This window comes from Tamandua tetradactyla, chromosome 15 (genome assembly GCF_023851605.1).
Source record: "Tamandua tetradactyla isolate mTamTet1 chromosome 15, mTamTet1.pri, whole genome shotgun sequence".
Classification (NCBI taxonomy): Eukaryota; Metazoa; Chordata; class Mammalia; order Pilosa; family Myrmecophagidae; genus Tamandua; species Tamandua tetradactyla.
This window is the reverse complement of record NC_135341.1, coordinates 70,752,330-70,779,218: the sequence shown is the minus strand read 5'-3', so window position 1 is coordinate 70,779,218 and position 26,889 is coordinate 70,752,330. Positions and strand designations below refer to the sequence as shown.

The 26,889-nt window shown below is 34.3% G+C and overlaps 1 protein-coding gene across 1 annotated transcript in view; it reads right to left on the bottom strand.

The window, feature by feature from the left end:
* TBC1D5 (TBC1 domain family member 5) overlaps window positions 1-26,889 on the bottom strand; it is a 741,161-nt gene that overhangs the window by 421,097 nt on the left and 293,175 nt on the right. The window lies entirely within an intron of this gene.

The window sequence follows — 26,889 nt, the reverse complement described above, 5'->3', positions numbered from 1 at the left end:
CATTCCCTGGGCTGAAGTTCAAAATAAACCCTCTCAACCCAAGCAGAACACTGGTCCTTCCTCAAGCACACACACAAGGTTTTATTTCCATTGCTCTACTTTCAAAGTTGGGAAAAAAAAATGTAAAAAGATTCCTTAACTCAGACTGCCTGCAAAAAATCCAACCACCAATTATTACATCTTGACAATTGCAAATACATAATACTTAAAATTTATAAGATGTTCCACATTCTGTGGAACAAGTCAGGTGTTAAAAAATTAGATCAAGTAAATTTTTTCATGTTTTAAATGCTTTAAATATTTTTAAATGTTATTTAAAATGAAATAAGGTATTCTCTACGTTTTTGTATTTAGCATTATAAACTCCTACTGATAGTCACTGCTTGATGGTCAAAAATAAGGAGAAAAGAAATCATACATATTGGTATATGACAATACCTACAGTGAATATGTCATGGTCAGGGTCATAATATAATGTTTTAAACTTTCATTACAGAAAGGGAATCAGTTAAAAATAAAATACAATCTACAAAAGCATTGCTCATGTTATTTTAAATGATGAGGTAGATCTTTCTTCTATGCAGTAAAGTGAAGATATTACTGCTGACATAAAGCAAATATATAATTGGCCAACACAGCTCATTTTAGTCACTGAACTAAGATATATGGCACTTGAAAATATCTTCAATCTGCAAAATATGCCAAGGTATAGCTCAAGGAACTTTTCATAAAATAATATTAAAATTGCAAAAGTTTCATTACGCATTTTTATTGAAAGTATTTTATATACAGAGAAGGCATTTAAATTGTAAAAATCAGAAAAGAAACACTAATCTTCACAGAATATGTCCAAAATTATGTCTTAAACCTTTTTTGAGACAAAAAGACCTAAAACAAATAAAAAGTAAAACTCCCAATACAAAAACATTTCAGAAAAATTAATAATGTCATTATTTTTAAGACCATGAGACTTAGAAATGTATTACATCAAAGTATTTCAATGTTGATTTAAAATCCTGCAAAAAAATGACTCATCTTCTTTATAACCTAAGATACAAAGTAAATAATCTTTAAATAGATTTCTTCAGAGCACAATTATATGAGAGTTAGAAGGGGTTTGATTTTGAAATAAAAAATATATGAGTAATGTATTTTGATGTTTTATTTCATACACCAAAGGCAATTCTTGTTTCCTTATAATATGTACCTTTAAGTAATATTTTTTAAAAAAACTTCATAAAGTTGTTTTTAAAAAATAATTTTAAATGATTAATAAAAAGGTATTATATCAAAAAAGTAAGCATGAAGACATAATAAAAATGAGGAAAAAGTAAAATATTTTCAATCTTTTTGGGTGCACAATTTATGTAATATATCAGGAAATGTTGTAAAAGAACAAAACAAATATTGGCTGATTTTAGAGCTTCTTTGTCATCATTAATTGTATTCAGGTTTTCATAGCTGAACTGCTGTACTTTGAAAAGACGTTCATGAAAGGAAACTCAAATTTAATGTTTGAACAAAGCTGTCAGGTTACCAAGATTAACAATGGTTTCAGTGTCCAGAGAATCTTAAAAAAAAATTATATTGGTCTTTATTTGTAAAAGGAATTCAAAAAGCCTTTGCTGAACAGGGTGTATTTTTTGACAAAATAGAAGAAAACAATTTTAAAGTAAAAAAAGACTATATTGTATGGTTATTTTTGTTTCATTACTAGTTTTATTTCTCAAATTGATACAAATGATCTCCTTCTGTTTCTATCTGCTTGCATTGTCAAGTACAACTAATTGTCAGCGTTGGGGAGATCTATATCTAAACAGAAGATGTGCAGTTTGTAACCTGCTTAATTCGCCTTATGTCCTACATGCCCTCAGTATGGTATTCATTAAAGACTCAGCTGTTTGGTTTGTTGCAGTGGCAGCCGAAACATAGGCTTATTTTTCTTTGTTAAAAGGCCAGACTGTACATAAATATACCCCTAATCTGTATTTGGTTTAGTTGTAGTTTTTTCTTCTTTTTGTTGTTGTTGTTGTTGTTGTTTTAGGGCAAGAAATTATCAGGCATTAAAATGCTTCTACGTTTTCCTTTCTTCCCCTCAAGTCAGGCACCTGACTTTAGTCCCTTACCTCAATGTTAATGAGTAGAATGGTGCCTCTTGTTCTTTGGAGAGAGGTTTAACATAACACAGCTACCTCTAAAATTAGATAAACCATGTAAGAACTGCAAGCTGGTATAAATAAATCTGATAAAATGTCATTAAAAACCATTCTTAAAAGCCCTTTTCCACCTACCAAAAGAAAAACAGTTCCTGGTAGGCTCAAGGATTCCATTCATACCTGTTTCCATGAATCTGACTATACAGAAGGATTAAATGATATCTAATTATACTTGCTTTGGCAATAACATCAAATGGTTCAAATATTTTCTTTCCTTTTTTCTTTAATCTGATTCAAATCTTTGCATTTAAATTGTCAATCCACAATCAGAATTTCTGCTCAGTCCTGGTACGTTTATAAAATCTATTAAAAACAGATTTTAATATTATACTGTTTTTAATGCTATATAAAAATTATACTGATGTATATAGAAATAATTACAAAACTCATGTATGAATTGTATAGCATTGAGACATTCCATGTTTAAAGTATTATGCTTAAAAGCTTCAAAAAATAGTCTAACCTCCAAAAATGTCTAAAAAATAAATACTGTTTATATATATCAGTATAACCCATACAATATATATTTCTAAAAATAAAAATAAATTCACTTTTATATAGAGCTGCCTGAACATGATGACTCTAAGAAAACAACCATAATTTTATCTTCCAAAGCCTTTCTCAAAAAAACTAGACAACTAGGTCAAGATATTGTCTGTACTCACTGAAAATAACTGGTATAGACTCCCAGGAAAGTTTCTTGTTTTCATTCCTAAAGTTAATTTGTGAATTGTTCATATTCATCTATTTACAAAGTTGTTTTTGGATAGTAAGAGGGTTATGATTTTTACCCTGCGTATTCATCTTTTAATTCCATTAATCCACCAAGGTTCGTGTAAGGAACAGGCTTTAAAACATACATATAAACATATAGTAAGGTTTGTGATTCTTCCTGTATATAAGACTAAAACCACTATCTCTCAACATCCAATTATTTTAAAAGACATAATTGTTTTCAGCATAACTTTGAAAGTCTTTTCCTAGTACATCAATTAGAATGATTCAAAAAGTGGTGGAGTGGGGACAAGTCCCTCCACAAAACAACTCTTGAGCTGGCAAACACAATGAGAATCAACTTTTGCAGAACTCTAGAATCTAGTCAAAAACTTCCAACAACCAGTGGAAAGATTAATAAAAAAGAAGCTCCTGGATAGAAGAAAGAGAGTGTTGTCATGTTTAAACTGCCTTCCTATCAAAATCCAACCACCAGACTGAAGCGGCCAAGAAGACAACAGCCCATACTCGAAGTGCATATTACCAGTACAGAGGGAGCTACATGGACCTTAACCCAAAAGAATTGTAGTTGAGTGTTTTAGCCTCTCCAGCAGCTCTCTGGAAGACCAGCACAAGGGCTTACCTTTATTTTGTCTCCCTTGGAGTGACTCCAGTGCTGAAGTGGCTTTCTGAGAGCACTTGCTAAAAACATCTGAAATCAAAGCCACTGGCCACAGCAGCCTAAGGCTAGGAATAATAGTCAGGACAAGCAATAAACAGAACTTGGAAGGAAGTGGTTGGGAAAAGAGGTATGTTGGGGAATAAGCCTACTGATAATTATGCCTAAGAGACACCACACAGAGCCTCTTGTTGCTCAGATGTGGCATCTATTTCTAAGCCAAGTAGGCAAGTGAAATCACTGCCGTTCCCCCTACACGGGACATGACTCCAAAGGGTGTAAACCTCCCTGCCAATGTGGGACCTGACTCCTGGGGTTGAGCCAGGACCCGGAATCACGGGAATGAGAAAAGCCTTCTTGACTAAAAGGGTGAAGACAAAATAAAGTCTCACTGGCTGAGAGATTTCAAATAGAGTCAAGTGGTTATCCTGGGGTTTATTTCTATGCATTAAACAGATAGCACTTTTTAGTTTATGGTATATTGGAGTTGTTAGAGGGAAGTACCTGAAACTCATGAACTGTGTTCCAGTAGCCTTGATTCTTCCTTTTTTTTTTTTTTTTGGCATAGGCAGGCACTGGGGATTGAACCCAGGTCTCCAGGATGGCAGGCGAGAACTCTCCCTGCTGAGCCACTGTAGACCCCCTGGCCCTGATTCTTAAAGAAGACTGTATAACTATATACAGCTTTTACAATGTGACTGTATGATTGTGAAAACCCTTTGTCTGCTGCTACTTTTATCTAGGATATGAACAGATGAGTAAAAAAACAAAAAGGTAAAAAGTAAATAAATAATGGGGAGCTGGGGATAAAGGGTAATAAAATTGGGTAGATTGAAATACTAGTGTTGTCAATCAGAGGGAGGTGTAAGGGGTATGGGATGCACGAGTTTTTCCTTTTTATTTATTTTTCTGGAGTAATGCAAATCTTCTAAAAATAATCATGGTGATGAATACACAAGTCTGTGATGATACTGTAAGCCACTGATCATATGGACCGTATGTGTGTGAAGATTTCTCAATAAAAATATTTTCAAAAAATACTGGCTAATCACTAAGTAAGTAGGATTAGTGATCACACATGACAAGAAAACAGACTTTACAAATACAGTTTTAAAAGTCACTAAACAAACAACAACCCACAACTACAAGCAACAATGAACTGTAGGGATGAGAGAGAATCTGACTTCTGGCACTGTCATATTAAATTTAAATTAAATATAAAAAAATGCCAGCTTAAAAAAATCACAAAGCAAGCAAAAAAAAAAAAAAAACCCACAAGAAAGTATAGCCCATTCACAAGAAAGAAAGAAATTAATAGAACCTATCCATAAGGAAGCCCAGAAATTAGACAGAGACTTTAAATCAACTGTCTTAAATATGTTCAAAGAACTAAAGGAAATCAGGGGTTGATGCCTTATAAAATAGAGAACATTAATAAAGAAATATGGAAATCATAAGAAGGAACCAAATACAAATTCTGGAACTGAAAAATACATTCACTCACATGAAAAAATTCACTAGGGGGATTTTTTGTCTAAGAAATCTGTTGGCAGATCTGAGGCAGCAGAAGAGAAACTCAATGAATTTGAAGACAGTTCTATTGAGATTATCTACTCTGGGGAGCAGAAGAAGAAGAGAATAAAGGAGAATGAACCGACTTAGGAGATCCGGGCTACACTATCAAGCATACCAATATATACATTGTGAGAGTCCAAGAAGGAGAAAAGAAAAAAGACAAAAAGATTATTTGAAAGAAATAATGGCTGAACACTTCCCAAATTTGATGTAAGACATGAATCTAAATTCAAGAAACTCGATGAACTCCAAGCAGGAAAAATTCAAAGAGAACCACAAGACAAACTATAGTCAAACACAATGAGAAAACTTTGAAAGCAGGAAGACATAAGTGTCTCTTTACTACAAAGGGTCCTCAATAATATCAACAGCTGCTATCTCTTCAAATTGCACAGAAGCCAGAAGGCAGTGGGATAAGATTTAATGAGCTGAAAGAAAAAGAACTCCATATCTGGCAAAACTGTTCTTAAGGAATGAGGATGAAATAAAGACATTTCCACATAAACAAAAACCAAGGGTATGCACTCCTAAAAAACCAGTTGTACAAGAAATGCTAATTGGAATCATCTCTTCAGGATGAAATGAAAGGACACTAGATGAAGCCATACAAAGAAATAAAGAAAGTAATGTGGTAAAGGTAGCTATATAGTAATTATAAAAGTCAGAATGCATTTTTGTTTTTTAACTATTTTTTTCCTTCATGATTTAGAAGACAAGTGCATTTGAAAAATTATAAATTTATGTTATTGGTTGCACAATGAATAAAACGATGTAGTTTTGAAATCATAAAAGGAGGGGGCAAAGTTCTAAAGAAGAATCTGTACATACTATTGAAAAAAATTGATATTAATTCAAACTTTATTGATATAAAGTAAAGATGCTCATTATAATCCCCAGGGTAGCCACTAAGAAAAAAAAATATATATATAGAAAAAGGAACAAGAAGGCAATCAAAGTGGTATACTAGAAACAACCAATTAATTAATCACAAAAGCAGGTAGTCATGGAGGAACTGAACAGAAAAAAAATGTAAAACATACATAAAACAAATAGGTAAAGGGCAGCAGTATGTTCTTTATTAACATTATGTCCTTTAAGTATAAATGGATCAAATTACCCAATTAAAAGGCAGAGATTGGAAGAATGGATTAAATAATATGATCCAACTATATGTTTTCTACAAAAACTCACTTAAAATTAAAAGACACAGGGCAGACCACAGTGGCTCAGCAGGTAGAATTCTTGCCTGCCATGTCAGAGACCTGGGATCAATTCCTGGTGCCTGCCCATGCAAAAAAAAAAAGTTAAAAGACACAAATAGATTGAAAGTGAAAGCACAGAAAGAGATACTTCATGCAACTAGTAAACAAATGAGAGTGGGAGTCACAAAAATAATATCAAATAGAATTTAGGACAAAAATTGTTATGAGATAAAGGACATTATATTGACAAAAGCACAGATCCATGAAGAAGAACAATTATAACACACCAAACAAAAGAACCTCAAAATATATAGAAGAGAAACTGAAATAATTTGAGAGAAATACACAGCTCTAGATTATTAGTAAGAGACTTCAATATTCTACTTTCAATAATGTATAGAACAAAACAGAAGATCAACAAAGAAACAGAAGACTATAAACCAAATACAACTAATCAATTTATTTAGAAAACACATTTTTCTCAAGTGCATATGTAACATTCTCTAGTACAGATCATATGCCAGGCCACAAACCAAGTCTCAATAAATCTTAAAAGACTGATGTCATTCTGTTCTAGTTTGCTAGCTGCCAGAATGCAACACACCAGAGACGGCTTGGCTTTTAATAAAAGGGGATTTATTTCATTAGTTCTTCAGAGGAAAGGCAGCTAACTTTCAACTGAGGTTCTTTCTTACCTGGGAAGGCACAGGGCGGTCTCTGCTGGCCTTCTCTCCCCTTCTCTCCAAGGCTCTGGGTTCCAACAACTTTCCCCAGAGTGATTTCTTTCTGCACCTCCAAAGGCCTGGGCTGAGCTGCATGTGCTGAGATGAGGTATACTGAGCTGCTTGGGCAGTGCTACATTGAGCTCTCTCATTTAAGCACCAGTCAATTAAGTCAAACATCATTCACTGCAGCAGGCATGCCTCCTAGCCGACTGCAGATGTAATCAGCAACAGATGAGGTTCACGGAGCATTGGCTCATATCCACAGCAACAGAACTAGGTGCCTTCGCCTGGCCAAGTTGACAACTGAATCTAACTACCACACATACAAAGTATGTTTTCCTACCAAAAGTGAATGAAATTCAAAGTCAATAACAGAAGGAAAACCAGAATATTCATAAATATGTGGAAATTAAACAATACATTCAAACAACAAATGAGTCAAAGAAGAAATCAGGAGGGAAATCAGAAAATATCTGACGAGGAACGAAAACAAAAAACATACCAAACGCATGCCAAACATACCAAAACTTAAGAGATACAGCTTATACAGTACCCAGAAGGGAATTCACCTGTAAATGCCTATGTGGGGGAAAAAAAAGAAAGATCACAAGACAATAACTTAACTTTATACTACAAGAAAACAGGAAAAGAAGAGCAAGTTAGACCCACAGCAAGCAGAAGGAAGGAAATAAAGATAAGAGTGGAGAAAAATGAAAGAGAGAATAGAAAAACAATGGAGAAAAACCAGAGTTTCCAACACTTGTTTCTGAAAAAAGATTAGCAAAATTGACAAACCTATAGTTAGACTGATCAAAGGAAGAAAGAATACTCAAATAACTAAAATCAGGAGTGAAAGTGGGGTCTTTTAGCACATACTTTAAGAAATAAAAAAGATTATAAGAAATAAAAAAGACTATGAACAATTGAATACCAACAAATGAAATAACCTAGATGACACGGATAAATTCCTAGAAACACACAAAATAGTAAAACTGAAAGAAACAGAAAATCTTCACATGCCTATAATCCACTACTCATTTATAACAAAAATACTTAAAAACTAGGAAACTTCCTCAACATGATAAATGGCATTTATGAAAACCCCACAGTTAATATTATACTCAGTGATGAAAGAGTAAAAGCCTTCCCCTAATATCAAGAACAAGACAAGGATGACCACTTTTACAAATTCTATTCAACACTGAACATCCAGGCAGAGCAATCAGTCAAGAAAAAGAAACAATGTCCAAATTTCAAAGGAAGTAAAATTATCTTTATTTGCAGATGACACGATATTAAATATAGAAAATCCAAAAGAATCCACAAAAATACCACTAGAGCTAATAAATTCAGGGAAGTTGCAAGATACAAGATTATCATGCAAAAATCACTTGTGCTTCTTTATACTAGCATAGTACATCACAGTATATCAGTTACAATCTAGCTAAATTCAATATGTAAGTATAAAGGGGCCCTTTTGATAAGCCTCTAAATTAATGGGAAGAAACAACATTTGGTTTAGTAGTGCCAAAGCTTTCAAATCAAGTTTCTGGGTTTTTGTTTTTTTTTAGCATGGGCAGGCACCAGGAATCAAACCTGGATCTCTGGCATGGCAGGCGAGAACTCTGCCTGCTGAGCCACCATGGTCTGCCCTCAAATCCAGTTTTATGGGTATATTATTTTGAGAAAATTTTGGAAAAGGACACCATATTACTCTTAGCCACACTTCCATTACACATATTTATTTTAAAAACACTCTAATGGTTCTTCTAGAACAAGAGTGGGCAAACTATGACCCATAAAAGAAACTGACAGGCCTCCTGTTTTTGCATATAACCTTTTATTGGAACACTACCATACACAAATGCTTACATTTAGTCTCTGGCTGCTTTCAGGCAATTATAGCATGGTATGTACACCTAAAATACACACTCTCTGGTCCTTTAAGAAAAATAATGTCAACCTCTGTTCTGAAGAGTAATTTATTGTAAAAATTGACCTCGGAATGACCTCTCACATGTGTGCTAAGGTTTCTCTTCTACCTTGCAGATATTGACATTTTTTTATAAATTGAATGTTTGGGACAATCCTGCATTGAGCAAGTTTATCAGCATCATTTTTTCCAACATCTTCTCACTTCATGTCTCTGTGTCACATTTTGGTAATTCTCACAATATTTCAACCTTTCTCATTATTATTTCTCATTATAGTATATAGCATTTCTCATTATTGTTATATCTGGTATGGTGATCTGTGATCAGTGAAGTTGATGTTACTCACTGTAATTGTTTGGGAGCACGAGATATATAAATGTAATATTTTTATAATTTGTAATTTCAAGAATCCCTATTCTTATTCCTTCTCTTTATTTCAAATAAATGTGTAAAAGGAATAAAGAGAAACAATATGGGTTCTTTTGAAAGAGTAATTTTTCGAAGTGAGAACTGTTAAATGTAGTATATGCAGCAATTAACCAAGTAGTAGCTTGTCTATGCTAAGGTCAAAATGCTATTTAAAGATTTAGCTAAATTTATCTTTTACTACTGTTAAGTACATTGTTCTTCCAGTAAATCACTCAATCTCTTACTCATGTGACCTACGATCAGTTTTGAAGACTGATCACAGAATTAGACTGATCACAGAATTTGGGATACACAATGAAAATAAATGGGAGGTTGTTACATAAACATTAGTAGTGCTGAATAAACAACATTCAATACATTCCCATGAAATTCCTAATAAGAATTATAGCTAAATTTTTAGTCTGTGTACTATCCAAGCTTCTTGCATTTTACACTTAAATATTTATTTTGGGCTGAATCCACTTCTGCCAGATTCTTTTTTTTTTTTTGCAACTTACGAATTTTTGTCAATAACCAAAGTAGAAAAACAGAAAGAAAATAAAGCAATAGAAATGTAAATCAAATAAATTAGGCAAAGAGATTGTCAAACTAATTTTTTTAATTAGAGCACTGACTTATCTGGTTGCATTTCTCTTTCTTCCACATAAAATCACCACTTGATTACAAGACAGTGAATCTTGCTCTCAAGCTTACAGAAAACAGAAGATCTGTTAATCACGACTTGGGTGATGACTCATCTACTTTCACTTAAAGGCTACATATATACAGAATAGAAATGTAACCATTTACTCCTGTCTGGGTCTTCCCATCTCCAAACAGAGTAGCCCAGGTAAAAGGAGTAGAAAGGCTTACTCATGCCAGCTCCCTCTGGAGAGCTTCACCATTGGTTATTAAACTGAATTCTTAGGTCAGGGTCAAAAACAACTATATTAAAATATAAAACAAAACCCACTGCAGAATCAAACTTTTTTTATTACTATCATTTTTATATTCCCCACCATCCTGTTTCCCTTACTTATGATGATTAAGAATGAAATTGAAATATTATTGCAGCTGTGAGCCAGAATTAGATAAAACTTCGCATTATTACAATTTGCAGGATCTGTTCCCTTAACCATCATTAAAAGATTCCAATACTATCTATGCAATGATAAATAGGAATTTGTATTGTTAAAAGTACCAAGAAAAGTATGTTTCATTAACATTCCTGCAAGCTTTGCTTTCTGCCTTTGTGCTTTTTCCTCTATCAGTTTACATAGATCAGCTTGTCTACAAAATCACTCAGTCCATTAAAAGTTTTCCTCTCTTTTATAAGGAGCCAAGAATGCATTATTACATTTTTCTATGTGAAGTATGCTATTAAATAATAGCTTGTACACTAATTAAAGCAAACATAATTGTGAGAACACATTGACACTGTTAAAGTAAATTACTCAATTTGTTAATAGTTTCATTTCAAGTGACCCTAATTGTATTAATTTTGATACGAGCAAATTAAATTGAAGAGTATTAAATACATTGTTCTAATACATCCTAGAGGACAGAATTCTCCATTACATCAGCACAGGGAAAATAATGATTATATGCCCCACCCCACCCCCAAACCCCATATAAAAGGCACGCACACATAGACACAATGGTTCAAACAAAAAGGTCTCACTAAGCTGTATATGCTATTACTATTTTACTAGAAATAGACCATATGGAAACAACTAAGCTTTATACATGGTTAATTTTAGGGTATTCTTTTATCTCAAATTAAGCCATAATTATTTCAGCATTAAATAGTTAAAATGTTGAGAACTGAAAAATAAAAATTATTATATAGGACTGCAACATAAAAACAAATTAAAAAAAATACTACATTCAAGATAATAAATTAGGTATTACATCATTATAAAGATATATATTAGTATATATATTATATATTATTAGCTTAGCATATATATTAGCTTAGCATCATTATAAAGATATATATTAAAAAGATATGATCCCGAATCTTGAGAAAAAATTTACAGTTAAACAGAGGTAAAAATACAGACTGTTAAATAATTCTCAATCTTTAGAATCAAACCTATATGACTTGAGAAGTCCTAATGATGTGGCCCCTGCCTACTAGTCCAACCATATCATGTGCCATTCCCATTTACCCACAATACGCCCCAGAGACGGTGACCTTCCTTCAGTCCCCTGAATGAGACAAGCCTATTTCTATTCTAGGGACCTCCTTTGTATTAAGTTTTCCCATGGTCTGGACTAGTATTCCTCTCTGTGTGTGTCCCTCTGTTTGTCTCTCTCTGTCTCTCTCTCTCAGAGATTCACCCCAGCACTGCACACACATTATTCTGTATGCCTTGCTCATTCTTTTCTGCCATTCAGATCTAGCTTAAATAACACCTGCTCAGACAGAACTTCCTAACAATCTCATATAAACTGTTCACCCAATTACTCAACACTTATAACATCATCTTAGTTTAATTCCTTTGCCTAGTATTTTGCATTTTCAGATTTTTTTTATTTTATACATTTTTGTATCTTATTATCTAGCTCTCTCAAGCTAAAATGCAAATTCCACGAGAGAAAATACCTGGTTCACTTGTTCACCATTTTATCCCCAGAGACTAGATAGTCAATAAATAGGTGTGAATGAATGAACATTAGGTGTGGCCTGTACCCCTTATGCTATATGATTAAATTAAGAGAATTTCACGATTTCTAGTCAGTTATCAAGTATCAAAAAGATTTCTTAACCATTATACCAACATATCTACTGAAAATCTATCTGTTCCACAAAACAGACCTATTCACAAGTGCAATTAAATGTTCAAATTCACAGCAGTGCACTAAGTTTGGTTGAAATTAGTCATATTTTATTCAAATTTTCACTAAACACTGAATTTTTATACTATAGTTAGTCCATATGATTGAGGCATGTGAGAGCATGAGTAATCAGGTTGGGGCATACTGTAAAGGGTCCCAGATTGTAAGCTCTTACAGCATCCACATACGTTCAGGAGGTTTAACTGTTAATTCTAAACTCTGAGATTCTGAGGTGTATGTATAGCATGGTCTTTCCCAGAAACTTCGGGTATTTATGTGACACCTGAGACTCAAGAGTTAGAGGTCTGAACCTATGAAAGTCAGCAGTACCCCATACAGGAACTGTTTAAAAAGTTGAAAGAGTGATCAGACATTGAGTAGAAATATGAATGAAGCTAATATTAATAGAACTAAGGTATATCAGAAGACTGGATAAAGGATGATATCCATATTTTAAAACTTGAACTTCTGTGTGAGACTAAAGGGAGAGATATTTATTTGGTGCAAAATTTATATTTTGGGTAGTGCATTTCCTAATTTAACTTGTATGGTCAGTTTTGTTGAATGCCATAAGCACATGGAATTTTGAATAGGGTATGTGGTTGGTTTGTCCAAGTTAGTATGTGTTCTAGTTTGCTAGCTGCTGGAATGCAACACACCAGAGAAGGATTGGCTTTTAATAAAAGGGGATTTATTTTGTTGGTTCTTCACAGGAAAGGCAGCTAACTTTCCACTGAGGTTCTTTCTTATGTGGAAGGCACAGGATGGTCTCTGCTGGTCTTCTTTCCAGGCCCCTGGGTTCCAACAACTTTCCCCGGGTTGACTTCTTTCTGCATCTCCAAAGGCCTGGGCTGAGCTGCTAGTGCTGAGATGAGGAACGCCGAGCTGCTTAGGCTGGGATACATTGCATTCTCTCATTTAAGCACCAGCCAATTAAGTCAAATGTCACTCACTGCAGCAGACACGCCTCCTAGCCGGCTGCAGATGTAATTGGCAACAGATGAGGTTCACGTACCTTTGGCTTATGTCCGCAGCAACAAGATTAGGTATGCTCACCTGGCCAAGTTGACAACTGAATCTAACTAACACAGTATGATTCCTCGATAAATCCCAGAGTGATATGGACAGTAAATAAAGAGGTATTTGCAAAGTCCCCTTGGGGAAATGGGAAGAGAGGGGGAAATATTTAACTTCCTCATTTGAGAATTACTAATATTCTTACAATGGGGATAACCAAATCAATAGGCCAAGCCCTCGATCTTGGGGTTCACCCCCATGAAACTTATTCCTGCTAAGCCTACTCATAATTAGTTCTAAGAGTCTCTTCCAGAGAGCTTCTTTTGTTGCTCGGATGTGGTTTCACTCTCTCAGCTGACATGGCAAGTGAACTCATTGCCCTCCCCCTCTACATGAGACATGACTCCAGGGGTGTAAATCTCTCTGGCAACGTGTGACAGAAATTCTGGGATGAGACAGGACCCAGAATCAAGGGACTGAAAAAATCTTCTTGACCAAAAGGGGGAAGAGAGAAATGAGACAAAATAAAGTGTCAGTGACCAAGAGATTTCAAACAGAGTTGAGAGGTTATCCTGGAGGTTATTCTTATGCATTATATAGATATCCCCTTTTTAGTTTCTGGTGTATTGGGATGGCTAGAGGGAGGTACCTGAAACTAAAGAGCTGCGTTTCAGTAGCCTTGCTTCTTGAAGATGATTGTACAATGATATAGCTTTTATAAAGTGACTGCAAGACTGTGAAAAACTTGTATTTGATATTCCTTTTATCTACGGTATGGACAGATGAGTAAAAAATACAGATAAAAAAACAAATAGTAGGGGTAGCAAAGGTTAAAATAAATTGGGTAGATGGAAATGCTAGTGGTCAATGAGAGGGAGGGGTAAGGGGTATGTTATGTATGAATTTTTTCTTTCTTTTTCTGGAGTGATCCAAATGTTCAAAAAAATGATCATGGTGATAAAACAAAACTATGTGATGATATTGTGAGCCACTGATTATATACCATGTATGGAACGTTTGTATGCTAAGAATGTTTGTATGCTAAGTTTTATCAATAAAAACATTAAAAAAATTTTTTTGAGTTAACAGAAATGCTAGAATGTCAAAGCGCACCGAAGTCTCCTGGCATTTGGAAGAAGAAAAAAAGGTGCAAGAAGGAGGAGAAGAACAAATAAATTTAAGTACATATATTCCCACAATATAAAAAATTTGGCTCACACATTGGCTCATATCTGACTTGAGTAAGAAAAGGTAAATTCTTGGTACTTACCTGTTGATAAACCAAAGCTAATGAGTTATTTTCCCCCAACTGAAATTTAAAATATTTGTAAATTCAGAGAAGACAAAACAATCACCATAATTTATGGGAATACAGTAATCATCAAGTCATAGAATATCAGATCATTAAAAAAAATCGTATTTTTAATTCTGGAGATAAAATAAAAGAAAATGACAAAGTAAAAAACTTGAGATATTACAATTTTATGAATTATTATCTTCTTAATTTATTCCAATTAAAATACTCAGATTTTCTTAAAATGTGAAAATAGTACAGCTTGAAGCTAATATAAAGTTTCTTCCCTAATGCCTTCCTATATTCTCATGTGGGATTCCTTCTCAGAAAGACCTCAAGAAGCAGGACAGTCAAACTCTAGAAGAGAATGCAAATATTGCATGAAAAAAAGATGTCTTATTTCAAAGCATTTGTTAGATTAATAAGAATTCCATCCTTCCCATACAGTGATGACAAACTGATTTATTTTTCAATTCTCACAGACTACAAGAAAAAAATACATTTGAGTTTAAATTATTGATATAATGACAAGGCAAAGAAAATTCCTAAAGCTTTTGGTAAAGACAACTTATAAAAATGGAACAATGTCAGAGACCAATTACGGAAAAAAGCCTGCATTTATTGTTTAATTTGGAGAAGATATAAAATAATACAAATACAAAAACAAACCCAGATGTCTCATTTTACCATGAATTACGTATATAACTTCCAAACTGTTAAAATAAGCTAAAATATATATGAACATCAACAAATACATACAGAATGAAACTCAGTCAGTAAATTGACTATTCTTTCCTTAATATTCAATAAGATTATTGGAACACATGAATCCTGAAAATCACCTAAAAATCACCTAAAAAGAAACCTACATAACAGGACTTGTTGTGTCTTGTAAACTTACTTAGGTTACAAGAAAAAGTGTAAATATTCAAGTGAACTTTGAAGTCGTCATGTAGCATGAAATGAGCCAGACACAATAGGACAAATATTGTATCATCTCATTGATAGGAAATAATTAAAATAAGCAAACTCAAAGAATCAGAATCTAGAACACAGGGTACAAGGGGCTGGGATGAGGGTAGGGGACAGGGGGTGAGCTTTAAAATATACAGAGTTTCTATTTAAAATGATAGGAAAGTTTTGATAATGGATGGTAGTATAACATTATGAATGTAACTAACAGCTCTGAATTACATATTGGAATGTGGTTAAAAGGGGAAATTTTACGTTGTATATATGTTACTAGAATAAAAATTAAAAGAAGAGGAAAAGAAACCACAGACCATACAATACAAATCGTGAACCCTAATGTAAACCACAGGCTATAATAATAGTACGATTATAAAAATGCTCTTTCAAAAATTGTTAATAATAGTGAGTATTTAGGAACTCTGTATTTTGGACTATGTACTTTACACATAATTTTCTGTAAATTTACAGCTTATAAAAAAAAGAGAAAAGAAAAAATACATTGAGGCATAGCTACTGCTTTGCAGACAAACTTTGCCCAAAGTGAGGGCTGTGACCAACTTACTATTTTTCTGCCTGGCACCAGGGCCAAAGGTGAGGACATCTTTTCTTCTAGGACATGGGAAAATGAATAATATCCACGCATAGCCACAAGGTGGCTCAGGGACTCTTTATACAAACTTCAACTTTCAAGTAACTCTCAAGGAGTCTATCTCTTCAAACAAGTAAAGGTAATTGCGAAGCCAAAGACAGATTTTTGAAAGAAAACTAAAACCCAAATTCAATTAATAAGAAATGAACAACTAATTTTAAAATGATCAGAACTGAGAACAGGAATCTTTAAAAAAAAATTATTTCAAGGTTATAGATTTTATCAAGTTTCATTATTACCTTTAAAATGTTTAATTTACTAAATCAATTCACTTGGAAAAGCACAAATACATAAAATACATATTTTATTAAAGAGTAAGTTGAACTTTCTCATCATTTAATGTTTATTACTGCTAATTAACTGCCATATTTTAATGTTAATTCCAAATCAGATTTGAGGCTCTCTTCCATCCACTTGTGAGTTAATGATATCCTGAAAATGGCTTAACCATTAAATTTAGATTATCAATACTCTTCCCATCACCAAATCATATATGTTTTTTTCCTTTTATATTCTCTTTAAACTATGCAGTCTTTGAAATACTGTTCACTTTGAACCATCTGGAAGCTCTGGTATCCATGGCTTCTAAAATTTTGGCACTCTATCTTTCCCCTACTTTGACTATTTCTCCAATACTTTGTTAAGTACTGCTTCCTCCATACAATTCTAATCATGGGGAGTTTCTATAAATCAATCCTCAGCTTTCCTTTTTCTCTTTTTTTTCCTGTCATATAACTGACATTTCTGGAGGATGACTCCTAGATCTCTAACTCACAGCCTTAGAATCAGAATTCTCTCATTTCCAAATTGCTCTCTGATGTAACACCTACCTATTATCATAACACTCAACAAAACCTATTTTTAAAGAAATATCCTTTAAAACCATCCATATTTCTTCCTTGTTAATGTCGATTTAAGAACTTCCAGATTACTCTCATTCGACAATAAATCTTTACATACAATAAAGCTGCCATATTCCTTGATGTCATTATACCTTTACTTACAGTTTTCCATCTACTAAACCTCTATTCTCCTTGATATCTAGAAACATTTTTGATAAAAAGACACTTTAAGCTAGCAAGTATCAAAATTCTTATAGATAAAAATTTAAAAATTATTATATGGCACTAATGAGTGCACTGAACTAATTTATTGGCTAAAAATAAACAATCCTTTGAATTAATACGTTTATTAAATAATTACATAAGGCTAATTAATGTGGTAAAAGACAACAGAATAGTTTTCTTGGAAATTTAGAAAATATCTTAGAAAGGTATATTTAAGATAAAATGTATAATATTTCAGGCTATTAAGAAGCATTGTGAAAAGCATGCCACCACTGAACAAAGGAATGGGTGATTCCTTTCTACATCTCCAAAGGTCTAGGCTGAGCTGTGAGGGCTGAGATGAAATACGCTGAGCTGCTTGGGCTGTGCTGCATTGAGCTCTCTCATTTAAGCAGCCAGTCAATTAAATCAAACATCATTCACTGCAGCAGATACTAACCCTAGCTTACAGCAGATGTAATCAGCAACACATGAGCTTCACATGCCATCAGCTCATGTTCACAGCAACAAAACTAGGCACCTTCACCTGGCCAAGCTGACACCTGAACCTAACTACCACACCTAAGAAAGCATACTATACTTTGGTCAGATCCAGTCTTTGGGAAGAGCAAATCTATTCTTCAGTCAAATCAAAATCTACCCCTATTACACAGAAAACTACACTGTAGACCATAGTGTGGAAAAAGTATTTTATTGCATCAAATTCAGTGAACTCATTTCAGTATTACCAATCTCTCTGCCAGGAAATTTCCTTCTAATTTGTTCTAGTTTAATAGCTCCCAGAATGCAAAATACCAGAAACAGAATGGCTTTTAAAATGGGGCATTTAATAAGTTGCTAGTTTACAGTTCTAAGGTCAAAAAAATGTCCCAATTACAACAAGTCTAGAGAAATGTCCAATCTAAGGCATCCAGGGAAATATACCTTGGTTCAAGAAGGGCAATGAAGTTCAGGGATTCTCTCAAGTGGAAAGGCATGTAAAGTACACAGTCAGGGTTTCTCCCTCTGCTTGAAGGGCACATGGTGAACACAGCATCATCTGCTAGCTTCCTCTCCAGCTCCCCGGGAGGCATTTCCCTTCTTCATTTCCAAAACTTGCTGGCTGGTGGACTCTCTGCTTTGTGGTGCTGTGCAGTTCTCCGCTCTCTGCGAATCTCCAGCTTTCTCCAAAATGTTTCCTCTTTTACAGGATTCCAGTAAACTAAACAAGACCCACCCGAATGGGTGGAGACACGTTTCACCTAATCCAGCTTAACAACCACTCTTGATTGAGTCACATCTCCAGGGAGATGATCTAATTACAGATTCAAACATTCAGTATTGAATAGGGATTAGAAGAAACGGCTGGATTTATACAATGGGATTAGCATTAAAGCATGGCTTTTCTAGGGTATATACATCCTTTCAATCTGGCACATAATCCTAAAACCCTATGATTTTATAATGGAAAGAAAGGAAAATCTGGTACAAAAATAAAACTAGATGAGGCAATAATGTGGGTGGGAATCTGAATGAACTGCATTTTTAATGCAATTTTATTGAAATATATTCACATACCATATAATAATGCAAAGGGTATAATCAATCAATGGCTCACAGTACCATCACATACTATGCACACATCACCACAATTTTTGAACATTTCATTACTCCCCCAAAATATATATAAGGATAAAAGTGAAAACAGGGGCGGGCCGCGGTGGCTCAGCGGGCAAAGTGCTTGCCTGCCATGCCGGAGGACCTCGGTTCGATTCCCGGCCCCAGCCCATGTAAAAAACAAACAAACAAACAAAATACAATAAAACAAGAAAATGTTTAAAGATGTTTCCTTTTCTTCCTCCCTTCCTTCCTTCCATCCTTCCTTCCTTCTCTCTGTCTTTCCTTCCCTTCCTCCCTCTCTCTTTAAAAAAAAAAAAAAAAAAAAAAAAGTGAAAACAGCCAAAATACCCCATGCCCCTTATTCCCCCCCATTATATATTATTTTTTGTCTTTATTTTTCACTCATCTATCCATACACTGGATAAAGGGAGTGTCAGCCACAAGGTAATCACAATCACACATTCACACTGTAAAAGCTATACAGTTATACAATCATCTTTAAGAATCAAAGGCTACTGGAATACAGCTCAACAATTTCAGGTATTTCCTTCTAGCTATTCTAATCCACTGAAAACTAAAAACGGCTATCTATACAATGCATAAGAGTAAAGTCCAGGCTGACCTCTCAACTTGATTTGAATCTTTTAGCTACTGAAACTTGATTTTATTCCCTTTCTGTTCTCCCTTTTGGTCAAGAAGGGTTTCTCTATCCCACAATGTTGGGTCCAGGCTGATCCCTGGAAGTCATGTCCCACATTGCCAGGGAGATGTGCACATCTGGGAGTGATGTTCCACAAAGGGGGAGGGCAGTGAGTGTACCTGCTGACTTGGCTTCAAGAGAGAAAGACCATATCTGAGCAATCAAAGAGGTTCTTTGGGGGGTAACTCAGGTATAATTTTAAGTAGTCATAGGTTCTCCTTTACAAGAATCACTTTCATAAGGGCAAGCCCCAAGATAGAGGGCTCAGTCTATTAAATTGGTAGTCCCCAACGCTTGTGACAATATTTGGAATTTCCCAAGTGGGAAAGTTTAATATTCCCAAATTTTGCCCCAGTCCCCCAAAGAGGCTTTGCACGTAGTATTTTATTCTCTGCCCAAAATACTCTGGGATATATTGGGGTATCACACTAACCTGGACAAACCAAGATCTCACTCCCTATTTGAGGTTCCATGTATTTCTGATGTTTGAATAAACTGACCACATATAAATTATTATTGTGCTACAGAAAAGTTCCTTTGGTGCAAAGAGTTCCATCTCTTCCTTTGGTCTCATACAGAAGCTGAAGTTTTAAAACACAGTCAATGTCATCCTTTACCCATTATTCTGATTTACCTAAGTCCTAACAAGATCTGCTTCATTTGTATCTCTAATTGAAGTCTGATCTCTTTTTCAGTTTAATCAAGAGTCACTGTATGAAGTAATGTTGACTTTCAGAGCTGCAGAACTCTAGCTCTGAGTCTCAGGTGTCTCAGAAGTAGTCAACATTGCAGGGAACAACCAGTTATACAAAAAGTGCTTAGCATCTCAGAATCTAGAAAAAATCGTTACAACTTAAGAATATATGTAGCTACTGTAAGAGCGTACAGTCTAGGAATCTTTACAATAAGCCTTCCACTGATAGCCTTTACTCTCTACTTGAATTCTCAGAGTTTGCACATTATAGTTGGTCCGTATTCATGAGGCATTACAATGCTTGTCTTTTTGTTTCTGGTTTATTTCACTCACCTAAGGTGCCTCATAACTTCATTTCTTCTTGTCATCACACATTTTCCATTGTAGGTAAATACCACAGTTCATCCATTGATTCATAAGTCTATGTACCCTTAAGCCACCTCCATCCATTGCAAATTGTGAATACTGCTGCCATAAACACCCATGTGCAAATGTCCATTCATGTCCCTGCTTTCAGTTCTTCCGAGTACATTCCTAATAAGAGGTTGCAGGATCGAACAGTAATTCTATGCTTAACCTCCTATGGAACTACCACACTGCCCTCAGATGGGCTGCACCATTCTACTTCTCTACAACAGTGAATAAGGAACAGTACATCCCTCTCTTCACATTCTCTCCAGCACTTGTATCTTTCTATTTTTTTGAACAGTTTTATTCACATACCATATAATCTACTCTAAAGTAGACAATCAATTGTTCCCAGTATAGTCATTTAGAAATGCATTCACCACAATAGTCCTTGTGAGGACATTTCTATTTATTCCACAAAGAAGAAGAAGGAGGAAAAGAAAAACGAAGAAAAAAATAAAATGAGAGGGAAAAACACCAACACCAACACTAAGAATTCGATACCCATCCCTTATATTCCCCATTACTGACATTTAGCTTTGGTATATTGCCTTTGTTACATTTAAGGGAAAATATATTAAAATGTTACTATTAACTATACACTACCTCGCATAGACTGTATTTGTTTCCATATACCATCCTATTTTCAACATCTTGCACTGTTGACATTCATTTGTTTTCCCTCATGTAAAAGCATTCTTATATTTGTACATTTAATCACCATCAATGTCCACTCTACGTTTTGCTAAGTTATACAGTCCCAGGCTTTATCTCCCAGCTTTTCTTCTGGTGTCATACATGTCCTTAGCATTTCTCTTTCAACCACACTCACCCTCAGCTTTGTTCAGTGTATTTACAATATTGTGTGACCACCACAAAGTATTGTGATATCCATTTCTGGATCTATACAGTCAGTCCTGTTGAACATTCTATACTCCTTCAGCATCAAATGCCCAGTCTCTACCCTCTTTCTATCTCTTGAGAACCTATGTTCTCAACTTTAATTCTCAAAGTTTGCTCATTAATGTTAGTTCATATTACTAAATCAAAAGGGTATTTGTCCCAAACTTTCTGGCTAGTTTCACTGAAAACAGAATTCTCAAGGTTCAGCCATGCTCCTGCATGTGTCATGACTTCATTCTGTCTTACCTTCCTGATAGTTTTCATTTCTACACTTATATCTAAACCTCTCTCTCCTCTTTCCCTAACTGTCTGTAGTGGCCCCTTTAGTACTTCTTGAAGTGCAAGTCTCTTGTTAATAAACTCAATGTTTGTTTCTATGAAGATACTTTAAACTCTCCCTACACTCCCCGGCCATCGTTTGTTGTTTGTTTTTTTTTGATGGGCAGGCTCCAGGAATCGAACCCAGATCTCTGGCATCTCCCTCATTTTTGAAGGACAGTTTTGTCAGATATGGAATTCTTCGTGGCAGTTTTCTCTTTCAGTATCTTAAATATATCATATCCCTGCCTTCTTGCCTCCATGATTTCAGCTGAAGAAATCTGCACATACTCTTATCAAGCTTCCCTTGTATGTAATGGATTGCTTTTCTCTTGCTGCTTTCAGAATTCTCTGTCTTTGACAACAAACAATCAGATTAGTGTTCTGGAGTAGGTCTATTCAGATTTGGAATTTTATATCTTTCATAGGAGACTAAATTTTAGCAATTATTTCCTCAATTATTCTTTCTGCCCCTTTTTCCTTCTCAGACATCCATAATATGCATATCCACACACTACATGTTTGTCATTCAACTCCCTGAAACCTCGCTCATGTTTCCCTATTCTGTTCCTTATCTGTTCTTTTATGTACAGGACTTCAGATGTCCTGTCCTCTGTTTCTTCTGCCTCTTCAAATCTGCTATTGTATGTCTTCATGTGTTTTTTATCTCATCTATTGTACCTTTCATTCCCATAAGTTCTGCCATTTGTTTTCTCAAGCTTTTGAGTTGTTTGCCCAATGTCTTCTTTATATCCTTCATTTATTTTGCTATAGTCCCTCAACTCATTTATTTGAATTTTGATGTGATTTTGCATGTCTGTTCAAACATCCTTGATTAGTTGTTTCAACTCCTGTATCTCATTTAAAATGCTAGTTTGTTCCTTTGACTGGGCCATATCTTCAGTATGACTCATAATTTTTTGCTGGTGTCTAGGTACTTGATTTTCTTAATTTATTCTGGAGGTCATTTTCATTCTTTTACCTAGGGTTTTCTTACTGGTTGCTTTTGTTCTCTATCTGTTCTCTTTGGCATTCAGTTCAACTTCTTCTGTTTAACTGAACAGAATTTTTCAGTTCCAGTTCTATTGTCTATACGGAACCTTTTTTGAGAAGGGTCTCCCCAGATACGAATGACCCCAATCAGATTTTCCCCAACCAAAAACAGATCCAGGTCTCAGGAGAAGGGAGTAATCGGTATCAAGTTTCCCTGAGTGTGAGAAACAGTAGGTTGTCACACTTCCTATGTCTGCACTTGACTCAGTGCTTTTCCTATCCTCCCCAGCAGGTACACTTGTCTGCCTGCAGCTCCCCACCAGCATAAAGTTATGTAGTACCTTTAATTCTCAGCATGCTCTCCCTGTCAAGGACATGGTAGAGACAGAAGCTGAGGTAGAAGGCAGTGTTAGGTGGTTTCTGTTTTCTACTCCTAGGTCCTGAATTCTCTGAAAGGGGGCCACCACTTGAGCTGGGCCCCAACCATCCTCCTACCCCTTTTCTTGGGAAAGATATAACCTTCATGAAATTATTTCCCCCATCTGACTCATTAGTTTGTCTCTCAGACCTATCTTAACTCAGACATTGCCTAGATGCTGCTGACAAAAGAAAGAAAATGCCTGAAGTGTTCTCTAATATACTACTTAGAACAGTTTAGAAAAGAAGAGGAAAAAGAAAAGAAAAGAAATACGTTTTCCCTAGGAAGTCTCCAGACCCCAATGTTCACCTGTCAAGAACGGGATTGGTGTCTAGCTCTATTTCCAGTACTGTGAAATCAACTGACTTCCAAATTCTCCATGTTTATTCTTTTTAATTTAATTTAAATTATTTTTTTGTCCTGTTAGCCTGCCTCCTCTCTGCTGGGATAAAAACTGCAGCTGGAGCTTGATTGAGCTACCTTCCCTTGTAGTCTTTAAGAGATTACCTGAAGATACACTCTTTAGGTAATTATCTCCTACACTGACTACTTTGTCTCGCAGACAAAGTAACTTCACCGGTATTTTGAGCTCATCCACCTCAAATTTCTTCGCGTCCCCCTTTAGCCCCAACCACTTTCTCTCAGGGCAAAACCTCCAGGTTCTTTTTGTGCTTACTTCAGGTTTTCTGTGCTCAGAGCTTGTATTCAGCAGTCTGAATCTGTTAATTAATTCTGCAATTGGAATTTGGCTGAGCTACCTTCCTTGCACCTAGTAAAGAGGGCTTCTTCTTCCCTTGGGGAACCAACTCTAAGATAGCCTGTGATGTCAGTGGGGAAGAGGTGCCAGCCTCCATAGCTTTGGAGACTTACAGTTCTATCTGGGATTTCAGCCATTCCACCCATTCCAAATTGGTGCACAATGTATGTCTGGTCAATGAAGTCCCCCAAACAGTTGTTCCAGAGAGTTCCTGGCTAATTACTAGCTACCCTGGAGAACTAAATAAATTCTGCATCTCACTTGACAGCTATGTTTTCCCACCACCCCACAGATGTTTTTAAAGTACTAAATATTTTAGACATTAAGACAGAAAACTCTGAAACTTAGATATCATATTAAAAAGGCAAATATAATTCATTATATAACTACTATAAAAGCTGTAAATAACAAGGTGAGTGGCATATAAAATTGAAGCAAAAAATCTCTAATACTTGTTTTAAAAAGTACCACTATGCTTAAGAGACTTAATAGAGGAAACTATTCTTTCATTACAATCAACATTCTAATCTAACTTTGTGATAATCACAAGTCATTATGTCAATATTAATTAATATTATATTTCTCTTACTATTGATATTTTGTTATTTTCAATTTAAAATAAATTGCTTGTCTTTCTCCTTTAACTGATTATTAAAAAGTTACATGCTAAGAATGAATAACACGAACACTCCAACAAAAATTTTTATTTTTTTTTTTTTATGGTTTCAGTTGAATTACTGGCAACTGTCAATGGCTAATTTCCCTTTGATCAAAATTTCATATTTTCTACTTTATTTGAAACAGAAAATCAAGCAGTCAAAAGTTTAACTGAGATGGAAAATACTAAGATTTTATATGCATACAACCATATAGTTAATTTCTCTGCCTGACACCACTGAAATAAGCAGTGATATGCCATTTTCTCTCTACCATTCCTCTTATGTCGTTATTTTTGCTAATCCTTTACAGAATTCTCAGTATGTAAGATTATTGTAAATTTACAGCAGTTAAAATTTGTATTTGCAAAATAATACCTATTTTTACTTACGGAATATATAGCAAGAAATTTAAAAAGTAACCACATGACTTCTACAAAGGCAAATGACTCCAGTGTTTGCTTATGAAATAAGCTATTCAGTAGCCAGAAATTCCCAAAAGGTTGTGACAAAAATGTGTGAAAGGCTTTAAATCCACAGAAAACTCATGAAAGATATGTCAAAAAAGCAAACACACTAGAAAGGCAATGATTTTTCAAATAAATATGGCAACCAGGTTAAAATGCAACACAGATTTTTCTGTAAAAAGTTAATCCATAAAGATGAAATGATGCTTTATATAAAATATTTACATATACAATGCATAAAACCCACTACACTACCTTCAGGGACCTTTATGCCTTTGAAGAAACCGATATTTACATATCTTTCTTTCTGCGTGTTCCTGTGCTTATATGTGTGTTTTGTATATATTTTTAACAGTTGACAGCTGTTTTAGAGCATACAGAGATGCCAAGCTGAATGAGGGTCTTGATTACTTCAAGATTAGCTATCTAAAGTTTCTATTCATTTTAAGTGCTGTTAGTTGGAAGAGTCATTAGTCACTTCCTTGTCTCATAGAACATCAGCATACATTTACATTGTTAATGAACATTTGGGGTAAATGAATTAATGGCACTTTTAAACATCAATTCAGGGCTAATAACTTTGTATGTCACAGAAATGTTAGGATAGGATATAAACGAAAAGCCTTTTCAGTAAAGGTAACTATTCATTCTTGCAAATAATAAAGGATAAAATTAATTTAAAATGTTTTTTTAACCAGGTTTAAAAAAATCAATTTTTAATGAAATAGACTAGGAAAAATTTATACTTACACATACAAACAAAACAAACCACTTTGCTGTATAATAAACATGAAAACCAAAAACATAAAAATCGTGTATTTTTATACTTATAACAAACACTCACTTTTAAATCACTTATAAAAGCACTGCTTACAAAATAATTTCACTTATTTAATTATGTGTGCTTCTTCACAGGTATTACACTTACGAGGAAATATTTTATTAGGAAAGCTGTTATTATTCTTACAACTGAGATATAAAAATGCTATAATTGAAACGGACACTAAATTTTATTCATATTATCAAAACTTTCAACTAAAAGTCTTTTTTAGTTAATAGCAAATACAGAAATAAAAAATAAGTTGTAGGATAAATTCTTCTATTTTTCAATAAAAATAACAATGGTATCTATATGAGCCAAAAAGTATTAAAGATTTACTAAAAATAAAAGCATACTCCATGTAGTCAGGAGCCACGTTTAGTAGAAATCAAGTTCTTTTTTAAATTCATCAAACATGAGTTAATGGCAGACTTTTACATCAAAATAGATAGAAAAATATTTCATTTAAAGCATACAAAATACATGTTAAATCGTTTATGATTTTTTAGATTTCACAATCTTGATAACATGCATTTTATGAATGAAAAATTATAACTAATCATAGATTCAATTAACTTTATGAAATATTTTGTGAATTACTTACAGATAAGACTTCAAAAATTCTCACAAACTTGTTTTCAACTAAGAAAATATTACTACTACTATCATTAAATGAATAATGAGAATATAATAGAGTTCTAATACATAGCCATTTGACAAATTTTATAGGGTGTTTCAGACCTGGATATAGTCTATCTTTTAATGTCCAAAAAAAAAAACCCTCTTATAACTATTTCAATGTATAGATATTTTTAAAGTATGAGATATATTTCAGATATTAAACAAAAATCAATGAGGTGAAT